This window comes from Phaenicophaeus curvirostris, chromosome 9 (assembly GCF_032191515.1).
Source record: "Phaenicophaeus curvirostris isolate KB17595 chromosome 9, BPBGC_Pcur_1.0, whole genome shotgun sequence".
NCBI classification, from domain to species: Eukaryota; Metazoa; Chordata; class Aves; order Cuculiformes; family Cuculidae; genus Phaenicophaeus; species Phaenicophaeus curvirostris.
Window position 1 is genome coordinate 17,284,578 of NC_091400.1, and position 21,045 is coordinate 17,305,622.

The following is a 21,045-nucleotide window of genomic DNA, read 5'->3' on the forward strand; positions in this document are numbered from 1 at the left end:
ATGCTAAGTACCTATCTGTCCACTGGGAACAAATCTACTTTGGAAATCACTCTCTTCCAAGCCATCAGGAATCGTCAGTAAAGTCAGCAGGAGCTGGTAGCACTTTGCAGGGGAGGTTCAGCCTGTCCCAGGACAGGTGATGAATCAGACTGTCAATGAAAGATTAAGAAATGCGCATGCTTGTGACAGGTCAGATGAGGGAAAACTGCCGGTAAACAGTCTGAGTGATCTAAAAATTAGTTGTCTTTAAAAACATTATGTAGAAGCCAGTGACATTTAGAGATGTTAGGGAAATGCATTAGGCATTTTATAAACATAGCTATAATCCATCTAACTTAAGAAAAGATGTTGGAGGAATGTGGAGTTGCTGGCCTAGCATAAATATTTCCTATTTACAAATCACAAGTCAAAAACTGGAGACCACAAGCTAGTTAAAATAGCTGAACAGCAATGATGGGAAACAAGGCACTATTTTTAGGGGATCATATGAGAGGCCAAGCAGCTAGAAGGCTAGTCAACCCAGAGGTGTCACATGGTTGCTCTCAGAGTCCTTTGCACTCTGTCAACCCACCACAGACAAGGTGAACTAGCCAGTATGATTTTTGTTCCAGTCCTATCCAGATTTCATGCAATACTTCGCATTTTACATAAGACTTTGGATGAATTTAATGGAAGATTCCACAAAACCACTGGCCCTGCCCTGTGCCAAGTTCCTTTGCAACCAAGAATTGGGTTTTGGGCAGTGTTTGCAGGACTGACTGAATTGTATTATTCTGCAGTACAGCTGCTGCAGCAGAGGTGTCTGTGGTTCAAAAGCACGTTTATCTTCGGGTGAGAAGGAGTCAAGAGAGAAAAGACAAAACATTAAAAAACCTGTTATAGGGTAATGTGTTTGCCCAGAGTACATGGGTTTTCATGTTGTGGTTTGCTAAGTACACTTGCTGTGAGCCAGGAAGAGGAAACAGTGAAGCACAGCAGAAGTAAATATGACAATTTTATTCCTCAGCAGTCACTGAAGTTTCAGTATGTAACTGTATTATCTAGAAAAATGCATAGCTCTGCAGAATGTGTTCAGAAACCCTGGGGTGAAAAAAGTCTGCTTGCATGGTTTTGGGTTGGAGCACAGGTGGGCAGTGAGGGGAAGACCAGCTTGTCTTAGGAGAGAAGTTTCAGCCCAGATGCCAATCAGACAGAAAAGGAATTCAGATTTGCACTCCTTCCTTCTCAAATCAACTGTCTTCCTAGCTCAAAACCCTTGCCAGAGAAGGGTTAGTTCTGATTGGAAATCACAAAAAACAATTGAAAAAATATTTCAGTTTTGCATATCTTGGCAGAAAAATAGGCACCACTAGTATGCAAGCCACAGCAAACAATTGCCTAGCCTGTTTGAAGTCCACTAGCAAATCAGAGTGCACCAGTTAACTGTGAAAAGCAATATAGCTTTTTGCCTTTTTCCCATACCAGTAAGACAAGGAATTGTAATACTTTATTTCTAAAACGAAATAACTTTAAGCCATGTTTAAGAGTAAGTAATCTAAAATTGGCATTCAATAAAACAGGAAGCACTAAAGAGAGAACCAGAAGTTTATGCCTAGGCTTTCAGAAAAAGCCAATGTGCAATTGTTCAAGGTTTTGCTGAATGTCAGAAATGGAAGATTAACAAGCCAACAGATGGTGATGCAGTAGAGATTATCAGTGTTTGGGGAAGGAATTAATGTGGAAACAGAAAGGCCAAGAACAGTTAGAAACCTGGTGTGAAAGATAGCAAATGTGCTTCTCTGCAGAACAGTGTTAAATAATGACTGAGAAGAAAGGAGCCAAATGAGGAACAGAAAGGAACTGCTGCAGAAAGCAGAAAAAAAAAAAAAAAAAGAAATGCGGCAATCAGAAACTTAGCTCGGTTGTGCAGATTTACTGTAGAAATCAGTCCCAGCTCCTCTCCTGCTATACATCTGGTCCGTCAACACAGCCCAGGGCCTGGCTGCAATGTCCTTGGCACAACCTGCCTATGAAACTAAGTGGACAGAAAATCTAGGGATGGATCTTGATGCTTTCCCCGTAGATGAACCTGGAGAATAGAGTTGGAGAGATATATGGAATAGACACACAGACAGCATCAGAAAGCCTCCTAATTCCCAGGCCTAAAAACTATGTTACAACCTCTTAGTAACGATTACCGGGATGAATCCCAGCTAGTCAGAGACTTCTCTTAGCAGTAACGAGGTTCCTAGGACTGAAATCCACTGTACCAAATGTACTAAAGTGGCTGGTATTAACAAACTGACAAATGCAAACAGAAGAATTCTTCTTTAATCTCATTCTGTTAAGGACAGGGCATGTGGTTTGAATTATGGTCCTATAAACCAATGACTTCAGGCACTTTTTAAAGCTTTGTAGTCTGCAAAACTCATTACAAAATTTATGCTGTCAGATATTTGAAGGAAAATATAAAGGAAATAAAGAGATAAATATTGTCTTTTAAAAAAAGTTGCAACTGGTTTCCTTTAAACTTCACAAAGGCATTTTAGGCAAAAAGATAAATATAAAACAAGTAATAAAATTATTATTGATGAAAATTCTAATCCTCAAAACATATATGTGATTAATTGTCTTCCTACAGAGATCACAGTCCCTTCTCTTAGGAACAAAACTAAACATGTTTGTAGAATCAGGGCTCTGAACAAATCCATAATGTTACTCATACAGATATCGTCAGGGATTTCAGCAAAAATATTTACACAAGACAGAGAGCACAGACTGAAACATTTAAGCACTCTAAGCTCAAAGTGCATTTTTATTGCAACCTTTTTGTTAGTGACAGAAGGTATTGCTGTTTCAAAATACAGGAGTAATTCCCAAATCCAAGGTGTATCTGAAATCCATTAAGAAAATGACTGTGTATGCAGGCTGGCCTTAACAAGGAAGCAAGTTTTGATGTCTCCGCTGATGACACTTTCAACGGTGTCCATGTCATTTGGGATCACAAGTCCCATTGATTTCAATATCCCAACCCTGCCAAAGGACAGCAGCCCCTCAGACACTGCAACGTGATGCACAGAAGCAGGGTATTTTGGAAACTGGTGTTGACTACAGAAGCAGCCTGGCAGATATGGCTTTGCCAGCTTCAGTCAATAGAAACCCTTCCAGAGACATGAGTGGGAGCTGGAACATGCTCTGTTTGCTTACTGCTTTAAAAAGAAAGTTTGTGCTGTCCTTACCGAAGGGATGCTAATGCGACCTTGGACTAATCTTTTTTCCTGCCTACTTGAACACAAATATGAAACATCTCAGTAGAAAAAATATCTCTACCAATTCAGAAAGCTTTTTAAGAAAACAGTTGAAGAAACAAACACAAAATTTCCATCTTAGTAATGCAAGACCAGAAAATACAAAGAAATCGAGGCACTGGTGGTATAAATAGAAATTAGTAAAAAAAATAGATGTTATTTAAACAGCAATGTTTTTACATTTTTTCAACATTTGATGCTGTGATCTGGTTAGTTCCAGTGTCCTGATTCACTTTTTCCTTTTTACCTTTCACAGCTTTACCATTTATTTTGTCATCAATGTAAATAATGATGGTCACCAAATTCTCCCAGTTGTCTTCAAAAATCATCTGTGGACTCACTGTTTCCACAGCATACTTCAGATACACGTCCTTAAGTTTACTATTTGAGGTACATTAGTTTGTGAAGTCCATGAGATTTTAATAATAGTCATCAGGTAAAAAAGGGATTGCCACTATAGCCAGCACCAGAGAAAGCAAGCACCCAACCTTACACTGAGAGAAGATGATCTATAAATCCAGGTCCCATGTACACGCAGTCCTGATGCTTAAGATAAAAAGCACCAACAACTGTCAATTTGAATAAAATTATGCTGCAAAACACACAGAGTTTCGTATAAAAGATCTCTATTGGAATGCTTTCCAGATCTCACCTTAAGTTAAATATTTACAATATGCTGTGTAGACTTATTCACAGCAACTAAACTACATGCTCAAGGTTACACTGGGAACGTATAGAAAAGCTGGGAGGAGAGTCCAGCTCTCTCCTCTTTTAGCATTATGGACTATTCATCAGCTTATGCTGAGTCCTAGATGGGAAAACCTCCAAGGGAGGATTTTTATTAGCACATTCTGCCTTCTGCAAATTACCATGGTATGATAATAATGCCTTTGCACTTTTGTCTTCCTACTGGTAGTATTTAGAAAGTTTCTATTGCTCTTGAGTCTAGAGCTGCATAAACAACAACAATAATAATTAATAACTTTTGCAATTATCTTCTGCCAAATGAAATCTCATCTTCAGCTTCAACTGGATAGATTCATCTATCTGAAGTTGTTGTCTAGGGTTGCTATGCACTATCTAACTGTTGGTGTGTTCCATCTCAAAGATGGCTCTTTGGGAAACTCTGAATCTCTATAAATAGAAGACATTATTATTACTATTACTGTTATAACAGGGAATGAATGCAACAATTCACCCTCAGGACAGAGACACTCAAGAACACTTGTTTCAGCACTTGAATGCATGGATGGTTCACAACAGGTGATGTGAGGGAGAGAAAAGCTCCTGTGTAAAATATCCCATATAAGCAAGGAGATGATATTCAATGGCAGAATCTATCACACCCAGTACTGGCCCTTTCGAAGTTCAAACTGGCCATCTAGACTCCCATTCTCATCAGTGGAGGGTAGCAGACACTCCTGGGAGGTTTGAAATACCTTAGTTCCTGCAGGAAGAATCATAGTCTCAGGACACAGTCCTTCATCCCCATGGATAAGAGATGAAGCCTTTCTGACTGGCTTAGCCTAACCTCTGAGTGCTGAGAGAGCTGAAGAGAGGTGGCAAGACTCTGGCCACCAGAAAGGGGACTGAAATCCAGCAGTGGCTGAGGTCTCCGGAGTGAGGAATTACAAATGAAATGTGCACAAGAGAAGATGTAAATGGAATGGGGATATTGGGCAAGTCCTAAAAAACAAGGAGAGAATAAAAGGAAAACTAGGTGCAACAAAAACCCCCAAAGTCAGTGTTTTTCTTCTAAACTTTGCAGGTCTGGTCCTATTTCTTTTGACTCCTTGTGAATTTTCCAGCAGGAAATATGAGCAGATTAAGCTTTTATAAGATCAGATCAAAGGTGCCTAAAGAAATTAGGCATCCTCCTCTAAGCCCCTTCATTTCAGCTTTCTGAAGCAAACCACACCAAACTTCACTCTGCCTGAGAAGCCCTGTCAACAGTCCTGCTTTGCCCACAGTCCTGCTGTGCTCTCCGTGCTGGGCAAGCACCTTACCTCCAGCCTGCTTTTGCTGTAAGCTTTAACTTTCAGACACGAGTGCCATTCTTGACCACTGCAATGCAACGGGACTTTAGAGCTATCAGGAAGATATAAGGTGGACACTAAAACTGTTGGCAAATTTGAGCAAGATAGGGTGCCATCTCTTGCCAGCAACAAGTTCACATAAGTGAAGGGTGTTAGGTTTCACTTAGAAATCAGTCAGGAAACAGAAAGATGAACGGAAGAGATATATAATCAGTTGTCTTGATAGAGAAAATCTGCCCACGCCAACGCCCTCCTTCCTGCACTGTGGCTAGGAGAGGGGGAAACGGCACCTTGTGCCAGTGAGAGGTGCTGAGCAGTGCTGGGAATGACATCCCCCACGTCTGACACCTAACCCGCCTCTCCTTGCCCCATGGCCCGCCAGCACTCTTAAGTGTTACAGCACAACAACATAGCTCCCCCTCCTACATAATCAGGTGCCTAAAAGGCCTTTTGGGCAGAGCCCATGCTGCTGACAGGAGTGACAAGCAAACGCCACCTTTTCCAAATAAAAGCAGGTGTTTTTCTCCAGTTAAATGAGCCTTTAAGTCCATTTCCTTTCACTGTTCATTTAACAGCCCTGGAAAAAGCGAGTGTCTTCAGCTTTCAGTATGCTGAGCACAAGGGCTGGAGGACAGAGGAGAGCGTGGCAGTGGCTTGGCCCCACTTCAGCAGTTCTCTGCCTGGAAGCATTGAGGGGGATGAGCAGTTATTTCATCAAATGAAAAATTTGCCTTAACCGTACCCCATTCTTCTTCAGAAGTCTAACAATGGGCAAGGGCAATGCAACCTACCTCTGCTCAGACACTGGAAAGACACCACCAATCAACCTCTCTCTTGCTTGTGTCAAGAATCAGGGAGCTCAGGTATCAGGTAAACACTCACACAACTGTGCTAGAGTCAGTGGTCTGGCCAGCAAGACCTGAAAAGAGGGTGTAAAATCAGTAGCCATGAGAAGTGGCCATTTAGGAATTAGACTTCTGAGAAATACTGCTAGTTAGAAGATCTTTGATTAATACTACTAAAGACAAGAATCCCTGCCCACCTAGAGCCAGACATTTGCAGCCTAGGAAAAATGCCAGAACGGAAACTTTATGCAGCCTCAGTCAGATATTTTTTTTTGTAGCCCTCTGTAAGGGCTGCACTGTCCACACAATGTGACAGGCCACGAAATCCAGATGGATGTATGTGTCATGGTTCAGTGCAGCCTTCCTCATAGTAATCTGGCATCTGTCAGGATATATCTCAGCAGGTTGGCCAAAGAAAAAGACTCAAGAAGATCCTTTGTGCATCCACTCAACTTGCCTGTGTGCCAGGTGATCAGTCACAGGAAGGTATCTAAGCATGCTACTGGCACTGCTGTTCCAGAAGCATCAGCTGCATCAAGAGGCCATGGCCCAGGGGCTGCAGCAGCTCAGGCGATGGTGTTCACAGGTGTCTGTATCACAGAGACATGCTACTGACATCTGAAATCCCATGGGCAAGAAATCATGGCAAAACACCTGGGAAAACCTTCCTTTAGAAGTTCTTGTGTATCTGTCAGGTTCCTAATAATTTTCTCCCAAGTATGGTCTGTTTCTTTATAGTCAGAAACGCCTTCCATTTGTGGAGTTAATTCACAGTCTTAACAACATTAGAAGGCAGGTTTTTGTGGTCAGATATATTGCAACATTAATAACTTCAGAATATTACATGAAGTACAAAAAGAAAAGAAGAGAATAAATTAACGGAAGAAACCTGCATGGCACACTAGAGAATTAAAGTGCCATTTTATTACACACATCTTAGAGTTAAAGTTTTAATTTTCTTTTAAAAGATAGCAATATATCATTCTCATGCTCCATGTTCAAAAACACTCGGAGAAGATGATTTGTTCTTTGTTGTAATCTACAGGACAAACAAAGCTGTTGTCAAATGATATTGACCAAATCCCTGCAATTTCACAGTGATAAAAGAATTATTATTATTTATATTTATTATTGCTTTATAAGTTACTTTTCTCCAAGGATCCAGGTGTACTTTAAATATAAATGAATAAGTCTTCCCTAATAACTTGTGAGCTGTTACACAGTCTTATTTTACAAAGAGGTTACAAAGGATGACACTGAGGCAGAGAGGGGTTACTGGCCTTATTTTCACTGGAACTGACTTTGAAGGAGTTCCTAGTTAGTGGTTTGGCTCAATCAGAAGCAGCCCCAGGAATTATTCCTGGCACCTGCTTGGGACATGCCTCTCTGTCCAGATGTATAGCTGCATACATTTATACAGTACAAGTACAGTAAGCACCGTCACTTGCAGGTTTCACTTGCTCTGCTGAGGCGGCACTGAGGAGCTTTTAAAAGTGGAAAGGCATTCAGATGCATCTTTTTCTTTTACAAGCTGCAGACATTTGCCTCTTAGCAAAGAAGGTCACCAACCAGGCATAGAGATCTCAGTGGATATCACTGCAGCACAGTTTCCAAATGGCTCCTGATCTAGCAGCTATCCCCACTGCCTTATATTGCAGACCTGCAGAGCTATATTTGGAGACAGATATGGGGGTTATGTTCCTGAGGGCTTCTGATGGAGTAAGCTCAGAGTCTGTTGTCATGATGGACGTGCACACATGTGCCCTAGCAGAGAAGAGGTCAGTCATCATTCATGAATATGTGGAGACCACTTACAATGCAGCTACAACATATGCTAGTAACACGTGTTCCCCACCCACCCTGATTTCTCCCCAGTAAGCTGCTACATTTTTAATGCCTCCATTAGCTCTTGGAACAATTGACAGCTTCAAGACTTTCTCTGCAATGAGCTTCAATGTGGAAATGCCACACAGCTTTCAATCACAAGCCAAATGGCTAAAGATTTTGAGACAAGATTTCAGTTCAAGAGGAGGAGCCTGCCCAGTCAACCCTGCACCTTTAATATAATTATCAATTATTCATAAACAACTATAAATGCACCTAGGTCCTGCAGTACCATTTGCCTTTGGAAATGCCCTTTCTGAAATTAACGGTAGGTGTCTGGGGTTTTCTCTTTCAGTGCATCTGCAGGGTTGCTGGCTTTAATGTTTCTATTACAAGTCAAAAGGTTGTGTTTAATGCAGACACACCAGCTTATCCCCAAAATGTATAATTTTTTATGTTTCTTTTAGCACAATAAAGGATTCTTTCATTTAAAGAGAGGACAGTGCAGTGAAATGTTTCCTACATAAGGCAGTTAGACCTCAGTCCTCCAAAACCCACAGAAGTTCACATTCACAGCTGCAGAAGAAAAACCTGAAGCTGGCTGATGTTGCAAAGGTTCAAAGTGCCATGCAAACAGAAATAGTATGAAGAACTTGCTTTCCTGAAATCTTGTTTTTAAGAGATGCAGTCAGCCCTACCAGCAATGAAACATGTGCTCTGGTATGAGATAAAATTATGTTTCTCTAAGTGCCATGTGATTTAGTCTGGAAGTAGAAAGTCACCTAAAGCTCTTTAGTGAAACATCACTGACAATTAGAATTTTGTTATCAAAAGTTGGCTCAGTTTTAATGGAAATGCCCAGCTATGGAGACACACAAGCCTGATCCCCTCAGGTGATTCAGCTCTGCAGAGCTACCAGAATAGAAAGAGGTAAAATCATACTTCTGTCACTGAAGGAAGCCATGCACACAGTTTGAACACCGATTTAAATCAATTTAGAAAATAATTTTATTAAAACAGATCCGTCCCTTGGTATAGTTACTTTGATTTTAGCATGACAACACTATTTTGGCTAAGGGACTGACTGAAGAAAGAACAAAGCAGGTCACTGAAGATGCAATTGCACGTGCTGAGCTTATTGCTGTCAAGCCAAGCCAGGAGGTTAGCCCAGCAGTTGTCTGGCTTAACCGTACTGCCTCGTATTCCTACTCTGGATCCTACTGGCCCCTGTAGATTCCCCAAACCTGACTCTGCAGAAACTGCAGAGTCAGGTTTGGGGAATCCACAATAAGAAAGTCCTCCCAATAAGAACTTAAATTAAATCTCATCTTTCTGATGGAACTGGAAACACATAATTATCTTGGTAGACCAGGGAGGACAATAAGCCCCTGGGTAAGTAAGTAGTCACATGTGGTAACCTGTATGCTGTAGAAACTCAGACCTTAGCCTGAGCCCTAAGTTATACTGCTTAAAACTTAGTGTATTATTTGACATGGTTCACCACTATACCATCAGCTGAACCATGCTAATTAGCCATAGGGTTGTTATTGCAGCTCACAGCAAATATAATGTAAAACACATTGGATTAAATACCAGTGAAATAAGTGATGTTAAACTCATTTAAATTAAGCTATGCTCACCTGTATGGACATGCTGTTGGAAACTTTGCTGGAAGGCCCAACCATAAATACCAGTAAAAGTTACAATGCTCTGGGTTCACTTTTAGCTAACAGATACACAGAACACACATGTTGGTTCTGGAGAACTATTTAATTTGAGATTTTGGGAGGCACCAGTGTGTTCTTAGAGGTGGACAGAGATATTTACTGATAGGGAAAGGAAATCAAATAAGAGAGATATTTGTGTGGTAAGCTATGGCTAGCTGGAAGTGATAAGAGACCTTAATAATTTTAATCTTAAACAACAGTTGCATTTGGAGTAAGAAATGTGTCTCAACTGCTTGTTTTCCTGCTGTGGAACAGTCAACTCCAGCAAGACATTACAGGGAACTCTGGCTACATGAAACTTTGGGGTAGTTATCTCCCTGTTACTATTATCTTCCTTTCTTGATGGTGCCCTTCCCAGATGGGACATGGGCTAGCAATGAACTGTGCTTCCAGACCAGGGAATGGGTCCTTCATCATGCCACACAGCAGTGCATGCAGACTGCATAAACTTATCACACTGTCAGGATATGATTCTGATATTGTTTTCAGTTCATGTGAGGTTTACCTCCACTTTTTTGCAGACGAGCAAGGGGACAGCACCCTGTCTCCTTCTCTCCCCCTCCAGCTCTCACAGCTTCTGAAGAGATAACACATGCTGTTGCTTTTTCCCAGTCCCCAGGAGGAGCTCGTTGGACAGATACATTCCAGCTTGTTAACAATGTGCTTTTGTAAGTTACCATTCACAGTAATACTTCAGCACAACAAATGAATGACAAACTCTCAAAAATATGAAGGAAACCAGCATGAGAGCATTACCAAATCCACTTCACTGATAAAAACCTTAATGAAACTTCTGCTACATAGAAATGTTCTGGCAAAACACTTCACACATCAAACTTTTTCCCATGCGAGACCACAAAAGTTAAGAAAATGGGTCATGAGTCCCATCAGTCAAGATACTCACCCACTAAAGGTCTCTACTGAGTCAGCTAGGTAGACAGAAAAAGAAATATGATATGTAAATATAGCTAGATGGAGTTAGGAAGTTTTATTTTTACAATACTACACAGCTGGAGGGAGCCCTTTTCCTGGGGATAAAAGGAGCGAAAGAAGGCATTTTTGTTGAAGACTAACAAATTAGGCATTTCTGCTGTAAAATCATGAAGTTCAATAGACATTGTGTGTGTGCACAGAGGAATGAGCAAATCTTTGTAAATGCTGATAGATTGTAAATAAATAAATGAAGTATTAATCATCACTGCCATCAAACTCTGGGAGAAATCTATCTTTGTATTATTTAGATGAGGTGCTGTCATTAGTTCAACCTTGCCATTTTAAGAAATTATTAGAATTTTATAGCAGGTCTGAAACTCTATGCCAATAAGACTGTGATTTTAATGCATATTAATGGGACAAATGTGGGAGGGGAAAGGAAGTTGGTGCGATTCTCTTATAGAACAGAATGCTAAATAAGTAGTTTCCAGCTGTGCAACAGGAAAGTTAAAATGGTTTGTTTGGATCATTAATATTGCAATGAAAACTAATTAAACCTAGAGCTACAAGGAGGAGCTCATCAGAGATTTGAACAGAGGCAGCACAGCACTCAGCAGCCTCCAGTTTTAGCAGTTTCTTTTATCACACCAAGTGGGATAGCAAGAGTTCACTGAAGAGACAGAGGATAGTTTGAAGAGCCAAGGGGATATGGATACCCAGTCCAGGGGATGCAACTGCAAGAGGTACCTGACTGCTATAGGCCCTCTTTGTAAAATGCTGTGTGAGTTTTGTAGATCTGTAAACTGAGCCAAGCCCTTTACTGGGCCCCTGCTCAGACTAACATCACTGTACCCTGTACTTCCACCTTCAGTTCCAGCCTTGCCTCCTACAATAGTATGACTTTGTCTCCTTGTCTGACCTGACTTTTTAAACTTTACCTAAAATTTCCCTAGACAAAAGCCCCATGAGCTGCTTTACAAAATACATCTACTTGTTTATCATTGGTCCCCTTTATGCCTGTTCATGGCCATGGCACTTCAAAGACTGTATTTCTAGTGGGACACTCAGTTTTGCATTACTTTTCTTCTTCACCATGCTGTTCCCCTTTTGCTGTAGCCAGAGAAGGTGGTCCCGCCTCTGCTTTTTGAACATTAGCATCCTCCTACAGCTATTTAACTTGTCTCACCTCTGATACTGTCTTTTCCTCTCCCACAGGCTGCCTGCTCCCCAACACCCACATAACCTGCTCACAGGTCCACAAAGCAGCCCAATGATACAGGACTGTACCAAGCTCTTCCTTAGACATTTGCCTAAGGAGTGAGTAACAATCAGATTGAGCCTCCTCAAGTCTTGCACTGTTGCAGTCTCAAGCAAATACTGCAGCCTCAACTAAGCAGGGCTTGCATTTCGCTCCAATAAAGTCTGCAAGGATGAAAGAATGACTTCCTAATGATGACCATAAAGGACTTGGGGGGGGAGGTTCCTCACAGATGAAAGACACCTTGTAATTTTACTAACATTGCCTAAATGTTGCTGGATTGGGCTATTGCTGGTGACCTGAGCAATTTAAAAATCTTCTAGTCATAGAGAAAACAAAATAAAATACTAAAGCAGTGACACACTGAACTGCACATGGGTAACTCATTTTCCTTGGTGAGTTAGAGAACTGAATGTCTGAGAAACATGATAGGAAATGAACGTTGCCTCCCTTAATTGCTGTGTCAGATCATTTGAACATGGGGATCACTGAAAACCCTCCAATTTTCAGATCAGAAATTTCCTACTACTATAGGTGGTACTGACTCAGGTTTTTATTAATCTTCTTTATCTTTGGGTATCAGGGAAATTAATTTTGAACAAAACCCACCACTGCATTCACTGTTAGGAGACAGTACAGCCACAGGGGTTGGCAGGAAAAGAGAAAGCTCAGAAAAAGGAGAAAATGGACAATTAATACTGAAGATCCCAAAAGATGAGAACAGATCCAAGCAAGTCAACAAGACATCAGCTCCAGCCCAGCCTGCATTTCTATGCAACTATTATCAAGGCATGGAAAGCCATGAAGAAAAACATGGGGAAGATGCTGTAAAAGTGAAAAGAAATCACTGGAGATGCAAAATTCAATTTCAAATACGACATCAAGGCATTAGTTTAGTTCCCTATGCCAGTGAAGACCATCAGAAATGCCTCTGCTGCAGCATTTCGTGGCAGGAGGCTCAGAAAGGCTGTTGGACAACGAAGCGTATTGCACACCTGGCAAAGTCAAATCCATTGCACACCCCAGTCAGTGCCAGCAACCATGGAGAGAAGGGAATTCTGCACAGGCACCGAAGATGTGACAGATGCCTCCTGTCTGTTTAGCAGTGTTGTAACAAAACAAGCTGAAATGCTTTACAGAAAGGCTGCCAGGCAGAACCCAGAGCTAAGTGCTATAGGCAGAAAACAGGCCCCAGAGGCCGGAGGAGTGGTGCCTCTGTGAAGACCTCTCCTTCTGGCATGCCAGTAATAGATGGTGGCCTTTATGGATAGTCATCACTGAAAAGGGGATGATTTTCATTTGCTGTGGCATATACATGCATATGTAGATGTGATCTCTTCCTCACTCCTCACCCTGCAAACTCTTGCTTTGCTGAACCCATGAAGAGACTCGGTGCCTATAGGCAGGTTCAGGTTACAAGCCCACAGAGAACAAGAGCCCAAGTGAGGCAAAAGTGTCCTTCAGATTGCCCTTGAACACAGGACTCTCAACCTAAATTTAGATAGACGAGTGTACACTGGACCAGATTTATACAAACCCTGCAAACCAAGAGACCTGATGTAATGTTATCTGCTTCCACTTTTTTTCCTGGGGAAGAAATAGGTGAGTTTTTCATGATGGCACTACTGCATCTTAATAGACTGCAATCCTGAGAACCTACATTCCACTTCCTATTTTCCCCTCCTTGATGCTCCCCCTCAACCAAAGTTCTCAACAGCATAGTTTTGGAATGACAGATATCTGCCCAGGCTTGAGTGACTGCAGTAACCTCACATTCCCTTTTCTGGCACAGCTTGCATATTACAAATTCACATAGTTCAAAGCCAGCCCTAGAATACTTAACATGTTATTTCTGTTCCTCGCTCCCTCAGACATCAACACCTCTATGCAACCCTGCATTGCACCCGAACCGGTCCATCTGATATACTTTTGACTGACAAACAAGAAGAGAGACAAACAAGGGGGAAGGAAATCAAGGAACATTTTACAGTCAAGGGCTTGATTTCTACAGAGCAATGAAGACCAGAAAACATATTAACTTTACATAAGCTGTGATCAGTGGCTGTCTTGCATTTGTTGTACATAATATAAGGCCTTTAGACATCTTCAAATAGACCTAATTCACTAGGTGCTCCTTATGAGGAGAAGCAGGGGAGTGGAAACACAGGCTCAATAGAGATGGACAACATAGGGGAATGGCACTGCCTGAATCTGTTGTGCTTCAAGGACTTAGTGGGAAAGGCAGTCCTGTTTCAGATCCATAATATTAATTTGTGTAGTGATGCAGGCAGATGTAAGTAACATAGCCAAAATTTAATGCCTTGGCTGTCACTTGATCACGCATAGTGATGATTTTACTAGCAAAGCAACTATGAGTGGAGATGCTGTTTGAGCTAATTGCCCATCATTAGCACTGCCTCCATAGGAAAGACCTCAGGCCTGATCTGTCAGAAAGACAACACTGGTTAGATTCTCTAACCTAATTTAAGTATCTTAGACTGTGATGTAGGTGCTTAAATTCCTGCTGAAGGACCTAACACAGATATTTATTTATCTATATTATATATAAGTGCTTAAAGAAAGCAGTGCTTAAAGAAAACATATTTAAGTCTTTAATTTTGGGCATTCAAATTGGGGGTTTGGTGCCCTTCTTCCTTGTTTGTCCATAAACATCTCTCTACTCTGCATGCCAGAGCAAGACAGGTGCAGCTCCATGATGCAAAGAGACTGAGATTTTTGAGAAGCCTCTGTCAGGGACTGCAAACTTTAAGGTTTCTGCCACACCATGTGCAAGAGCAAAATGACTGCCTTTACAGGCAGATAATGTATTTGAGGGGAATCTGCATGGAAATGAATGATGAATGGTTGTTTCATTTTAACTCGGTGTTTTATGAAGATTGTCTACTGTTTTTCAGTGTTTGTTAAATGCAAAAGGAGAAAAATCACTTAATTTTTATCCCAAAGCAGGGCAATTGGCTTGTTTATGCCTATTATATTTCACTAAAGATGCAGTATCAGCTTTATCCCAAGAGAAGACCCAGCTTATTTATGCCTAGTGTAAGAGCAAATATTAGCACCAAAATGGTATGTAGTTTAGTCTAATATTACATCACCAGCTTTGCTCATATTATAAAAAAAGTAAGCGGCAATTACTTTGAGGCAGAACTCGATAGTTTGTTTAAGTGGGTCTGCTTTGTATGAATACAAAATTTGCTACCAACAACAGGATACATTTGAGGAATAATATAAACACGTTGTAGGAGCCTGTTTGCCCACTAGCCTGTCCACCTTGACTAGCAGTCTGACATCAAATCATTATCATCCTTATCATTAGATACAGAGCTAGAGTTGGTCAGGAGTTTTTCAGTCTTTTAGTCATTAAAAATAAAACAAACCAATCAAAAAGAAACCCAGCAAAAAAATCCCAGCCAAACATTTCTACTCATTCCTCTTCAGGCTTTACCTGTAGAAATTACATTTCTGATATTTCATGTCCGCTCTTTTGAAGGTTGAATTGACTAGTCAGAAACCCAAAAAGATTGTAGGACACATCACATTTTTGCTGTGTTCGTGTGGTGCAATGGATTGTTCTGTGTTCTCTTGCCAAACTAACCTGATCTCCTTCTATGACAAAGTGACTAGACTCTTGGATGAGGGAAAGGCTGTGGATGTGGTCTTCCTGGACTTCCGTAAAGCCTTTGACACAGTTTCTCACAGCATTCTGCTTCAGAAACTGTCAGCCTCTGGCCTGGACAGGCGCACACTCTCCTGGGTGGAAAACTGGTTGGATGGCCGGGCCCAGAGAGTGGTGGGAAATGGTGTGAAATCCAGCTGGAGGCCAGTGACAAGTGGGGTTCCCCAGGGCTCAGTGCTGGGTCCAGCCCTCTTCAATGTCTTTATCAATGACCTGGATGAAGGCATTGAGTGCACCCTTAGCAAGTTTGCAGATGACACTAAGCTGGGTGGAAGTGTCAATCTGCTGGAGGGCAGGGAGGCTCTGCAAAGGGATCTGAACAGGCTGGACCGCTGGGCTGAGTCCAATGGGATGAGGTTTAACAAGGCCAAATGCCGGGTCCTGCACTTGGGGCACAACAACCCTATGCAGTGCTACAGACTGGGAGAAGTCTGGCTGGAAAGCTGCCTGGAGGAGAGGGGCCTGGGGGTGTTGGTCGACAGCCGACTGAAGATGAGCCAGCAGTGTGCCCAGGTGGCCAAGAAGGCCAATGGCATCTTGGCTTGTATCAGAAACGGCATGACCAGCAGGTCCAGGGAGGCTCTGTACTCAGCACTGGTGAGACCGCTCCTTGCATCCTGTGTTCAGTTCTGGGCCCCTCACCACAAGAAGGATGTTGAGGCTCTGGAGCGAGTCCAGAGAAGAGCAACGAAGCTGGCGAAGGGGCTGAAGAACAAGTCTTATGAGAAGCAACTGAGAGAGCTGGGGTTGTTTAGCCTGGAGAAGAGGAGGCTGAGGGGAGACCTCATTGCTCTCTACAACTACCTGAAGGGAGATTGTGGAGAGGAGGGAGCTGGCCTCTTCTCCCAGGTGACAAGGGACAGGACAAGAAGGAATGGCCTCAAGCTCCGCCAGGGGAGATTTAGGCTCGACATAAGCAAAAAATTCTTCACAGAAAGGGTCATTAGGCAATGGAACGGTCTGCCCAGGGAGGTGGTTGACTCACCTTCCCTGGAGGTGTTTAAGGTGCGGGTGGATGAGGTACTGAGGGGCATGGTTTAGAGATTGGTGGGAATGGTTGGACTTGATGATCCGGTGGGTCTCTTCCAACCTGGTGATTCTATGATTCTGTGATTACAGCACATCACAAGAATGCAATTCAGCTGGAGTCCCAGCCAAGAGAGGATAACAGGGATATGAACTACCTGCATCGCAACTCCTGTGAGGTACTTAAACTACATTCTCAAAAAAGAACAACTGATGTTTTTCAGGAGATCATTCCTGATAGAACCTCTACCTTTCCACATTTCTGGCACATTGTATTTATTCTGTTTTATTTATTCTGATTTATTCTGTTGAAAACCCTATTTTATACCTAGGAAAAGAAGAGACATAAAAGGCATCATTCAGACTAAAACCCCTGTTCCTTAGTAAGTCATTTGGAAGAAACAACCTGCAGATTTTTGGCCATAAAGAAACCAATTTTTCCTGCTCAGGCCAAAAGCAGCAACAAACCCTGAGCCTTCTATACACTGCTTAGCCACTAAAGCTGCAAAATTCCTTTGGAAAAGAATCAAGTACTTACAGTTCTCTGTAACAGTAGGTAGTAGCTATAAGCAGTGTGTTATGATACCCTTATTATTTCCTGAAAATATGTATTACTGAATGCATTTGTCGCTTTTATATTTAGATGCGGCTCAGATTTTCCAACATCACTGGTTTTAATCTGCCAAGTAGTCCTGTCAACCATGACAACTTACATGTATTCTCACCTTAATGAAGTTCGGGATTTGAAGTAGGCAGGCAAACAGTTTTCTTCCTGCTAAGCTAGAGAGACATAAGGACAGCTGTGCTCTCCAAGAGGCACCTAGGTACTAAGGAGGTACGTAGTCAACACAGTTTTTATGAGAGAAATCAACAAGGTCTCATTGAAAGACACGCTTTCTCCAAACTCCTCTGTCTTCAAAGCCAGATGCCATGCCTTTGACGCCATTATTCTTGAAAGAGTAGTAAACCACTTAAATAACCATACAGTAAAGAACTGCTTCCCCAGCATTTGACACTCAGCAGAGCAAGTCACCTTTTTGCTTTCTATAGAGTCCATCAAGTATAGATGCTTCTGGACCAACATGAGGAGAGGCCAGAAAAGAAATCCAAGCGTCCTGCCCTTCCTCTGCAAAACAGTGAGGTTGTTCATTCAAACACCTCCCTTGAGTGTGGGTGTTGCATGGAAAGAAATGGTGTCTCTGGCTGTATTAGCAAAATTGGTTAAAGCTTCCCAGTTCTCCTACCACCTCCAAAACTGCATCTTGTCCTATGCAGGTCTCATCTATTTTACTTTCCTGACATCAGCATAATTGATAAAGGACAGAAAACACATACAGACAAGACCAAAGGACCATATCACCTCCACTACAGCAATTGTTGGCAAGATCAAATCTGTCCACTCTGCCACCTTCTACTCCCACTGAACTCCCTTGATTTTTCCTTTAAAAGCCTAATCGATCCATTAAAAATGTTATCACAGGTGGGCAATTTAGTTTTACTATCCTCTTAGGGTTCTCCCTTAAAAACAGGACTCGTAATACCTCTAAAAATTGTTAATATCCCAAATACCCTAAGAATTGTACAATTACAAGACAAACATGTCAGGAAAAGGCAAAGCTAAAAAAGAGAAACTGTGATTACACCCAGTGCCCTGTCTCGTTCATTTTATGCGCTACTTTAAATGTGGTAAGGACTAATACATAAAACCAGAAGTGTTTTAGAGAAACAACAATAGAAATACTCTGTTTTGGCTCTGGTGTCATCACTTTCAAATAGTTTGACTTGCTAATTTCTTTCCCGGGCAACCTTAGATTTACCATTAACACAACTATTTATGTTCCATCTCCTGAGTCAGCAGTAAATAAACAGGTCGATTTTCAGAAGTACAAAGCACCAGCTGCAGAGCAGAAAACGTCGCTGCTCTGTACCCTGACAGCAAGCATCAGCAGGAGGAATTTAAGGACACAACCTGAGAGTGGCTGGGATCAACCTCCCAGTCCTGAACCTCTGTGAATTGTAGAACTCTAAACATTATCTGGAAAAAATAAATCCGAAATCAAATAATCTGCCAAAAATCAAATCTTCACATTAGAATCACCAAAACCTTGTGCTTTTGCAGTTACTTAAAAATTTCTGATGGTTTAACTTCCTGTGAAGTATAACTCTAGCTCCAGATTTTCAATGTCTTTGGTGTCTGGAGTTTGGTTGGTTTTTGTTATTGTTGTTGTTTGTTTTTTTTTCCCCAATAGCCACAATGCATTTGGAAGTGTTTACCCCATTTTTCTGGTATAAACTACTCACAGTGGCTTCACTCTGTTAAAGTACAGGGGAATAGTTGATGTAAGAATATTGGATAGGAATTAGACATACTTTACGCTCTCTTTCTCTTGCTCTGAATTTTCTTGGACACTGCATTTTGCTCCAACACCACACATGCCCCCTTCAAAAAGTAATCACCCAGCCATTTTCCAGAGGCTGCTTAGGAACTTTCTAATTTATCATCATTCCCTCCAAGGGTATTTTAAGATACAACTGAGTGTATCAGAATGTGCAACAATGACTAAGCTGAGCTGCCTGAGATGTTTTGTTCATGCCGTATGAAAACCTACATAGGAAAAATTCTAGCAGCACTGCCTCAGTAAAGGAACTTTATCAACACAGACAGGCGCTTGATAATCAGAGGAGCAGACAATATCAACCAGTGAGTACTAGGGCCTTCATTTTGGGCCACCCAGCCCTAAATTCTTTGCTCAGAGAGCCAAACTTTTCCACAAGGACATCTTTAATCTCCTTCATGGGACTGTTTCGTCCCACAGCCTACCAGCTCGTCTAGCACCCTTCCAAATGCAACAGCATCTCTGTTGTGACTTTATAGCACTTCAGAGAATATACAGTATGGGAAGGAATCTCCTTCTCCCCACAGCTTGCTCAGATAGATGCAAGCAATGAGACAAATGGCACGTGAAGGGGTTTTCCCACAGGATGCTGAATGTACCAAAATCTACATGCTCTGTGAAGGAAGTCCCTTCTCTCCCTGAGCAGACTCCAGCCTGGAGCTGACCTGTACAGAGAGGAGCTGTTAGCCAAAGCCAGCCAAGGAAACAAACAGCCACCTCCTTCCCCACCCAGACCTAGATTTCTGATGAAGTTGGACCAAGTGGTGAAAGGCATCTACTGATGCATATGAGCAGCTTTGCTGAGATTAATACAAGTTTGTTCTGTCTTTGGCATAGGAGGTAAATAATAAATAAGGCCTGCTAGTCCTACTGAATGATGGAAATAGAAAGACACATAAAACAACTGCCTTCCTCGCTCTGCTTCATCCATCATCCATTTCAGATGAGGCGAGGATCTGTTCTTGAAGTCAGTTGGAGAGGAGACAGGAAGGACTGCATACCATGGCACCATGTTACTAAAGTCTGCACTGTCACGGAAATATGCAACAGGCTCAATTAACATATCTTACACCTGAAATTTCACATGGTAGCAAAACCCAGCGTTTCTGTAAACCTGGTCTTAGTGCAATACAGTCCTTCTATCTTTATTTTTGCATTGTTTCCTAGGTGTGTGTTTTGGTTCTGCTTTTAAATTTGCTCTTTTAAATAAACCAAAACTGAACTACAAAACGAAACAGAGCCTCTGTCTCTAATGACTATTACTTGCAACCTTGCATTTGGAGGAACACAGGCCTAATTCTTGGTCTCTCACTTCCTTTGACTTGTTAAACTTTTTCATCCTTCTCAGTGACTCATGGGCTACTACATTTAAAGCAGGATCCTGACCTTTTCACTATTTTCTTAGCTAACTGAAATACTCCTCAGTCATCTCAAGCATGAATACATCCTCCTACTTCTAGACTCTCTCAGCTAACTGACAAGCCAGGTGGTGATTTTATTAAAAGCCTGGAGGAGTCTTTATTATTAATCTTTTTAACCTAAATAAGCTATTTCATACTAGACAATCTGTCTTCAACTTTTATAAACATTTTATACAACAGGCTACACATCAGACAATGGTTGTCTAAGACAAGACAAGTAAGATTACAAGTTTTTGTAAAGCCATTCCTTTTGGCTGTTGTCTACAAATACATATGAGGCTGTGGACTACGTTTAAAGGTCAGCAAAGGTAATCCTAAGAACATACCAATAAGCCTAAATGCTCTAGCTGGAGATTGACAACTCTCCTAGAAAATTTTTAGCTGAAACCAGAAAGGAATTTAAATCCTCTCGTCTAAAGCAGCAGAAGACAGGGAAAAAATGTCACCAATGATTATGCTCTCTGTATGTTACCTGGAATCCCAGGAAATTAAAGAGACAGAGGGATAATGCTAGAGAGAGTTGCTGCTGTGGCTACGTAGGTCTGGACAGGAAAGAAAGATCTTCAATAGCTTATAACATGTCTTGCTCTAAACAGAT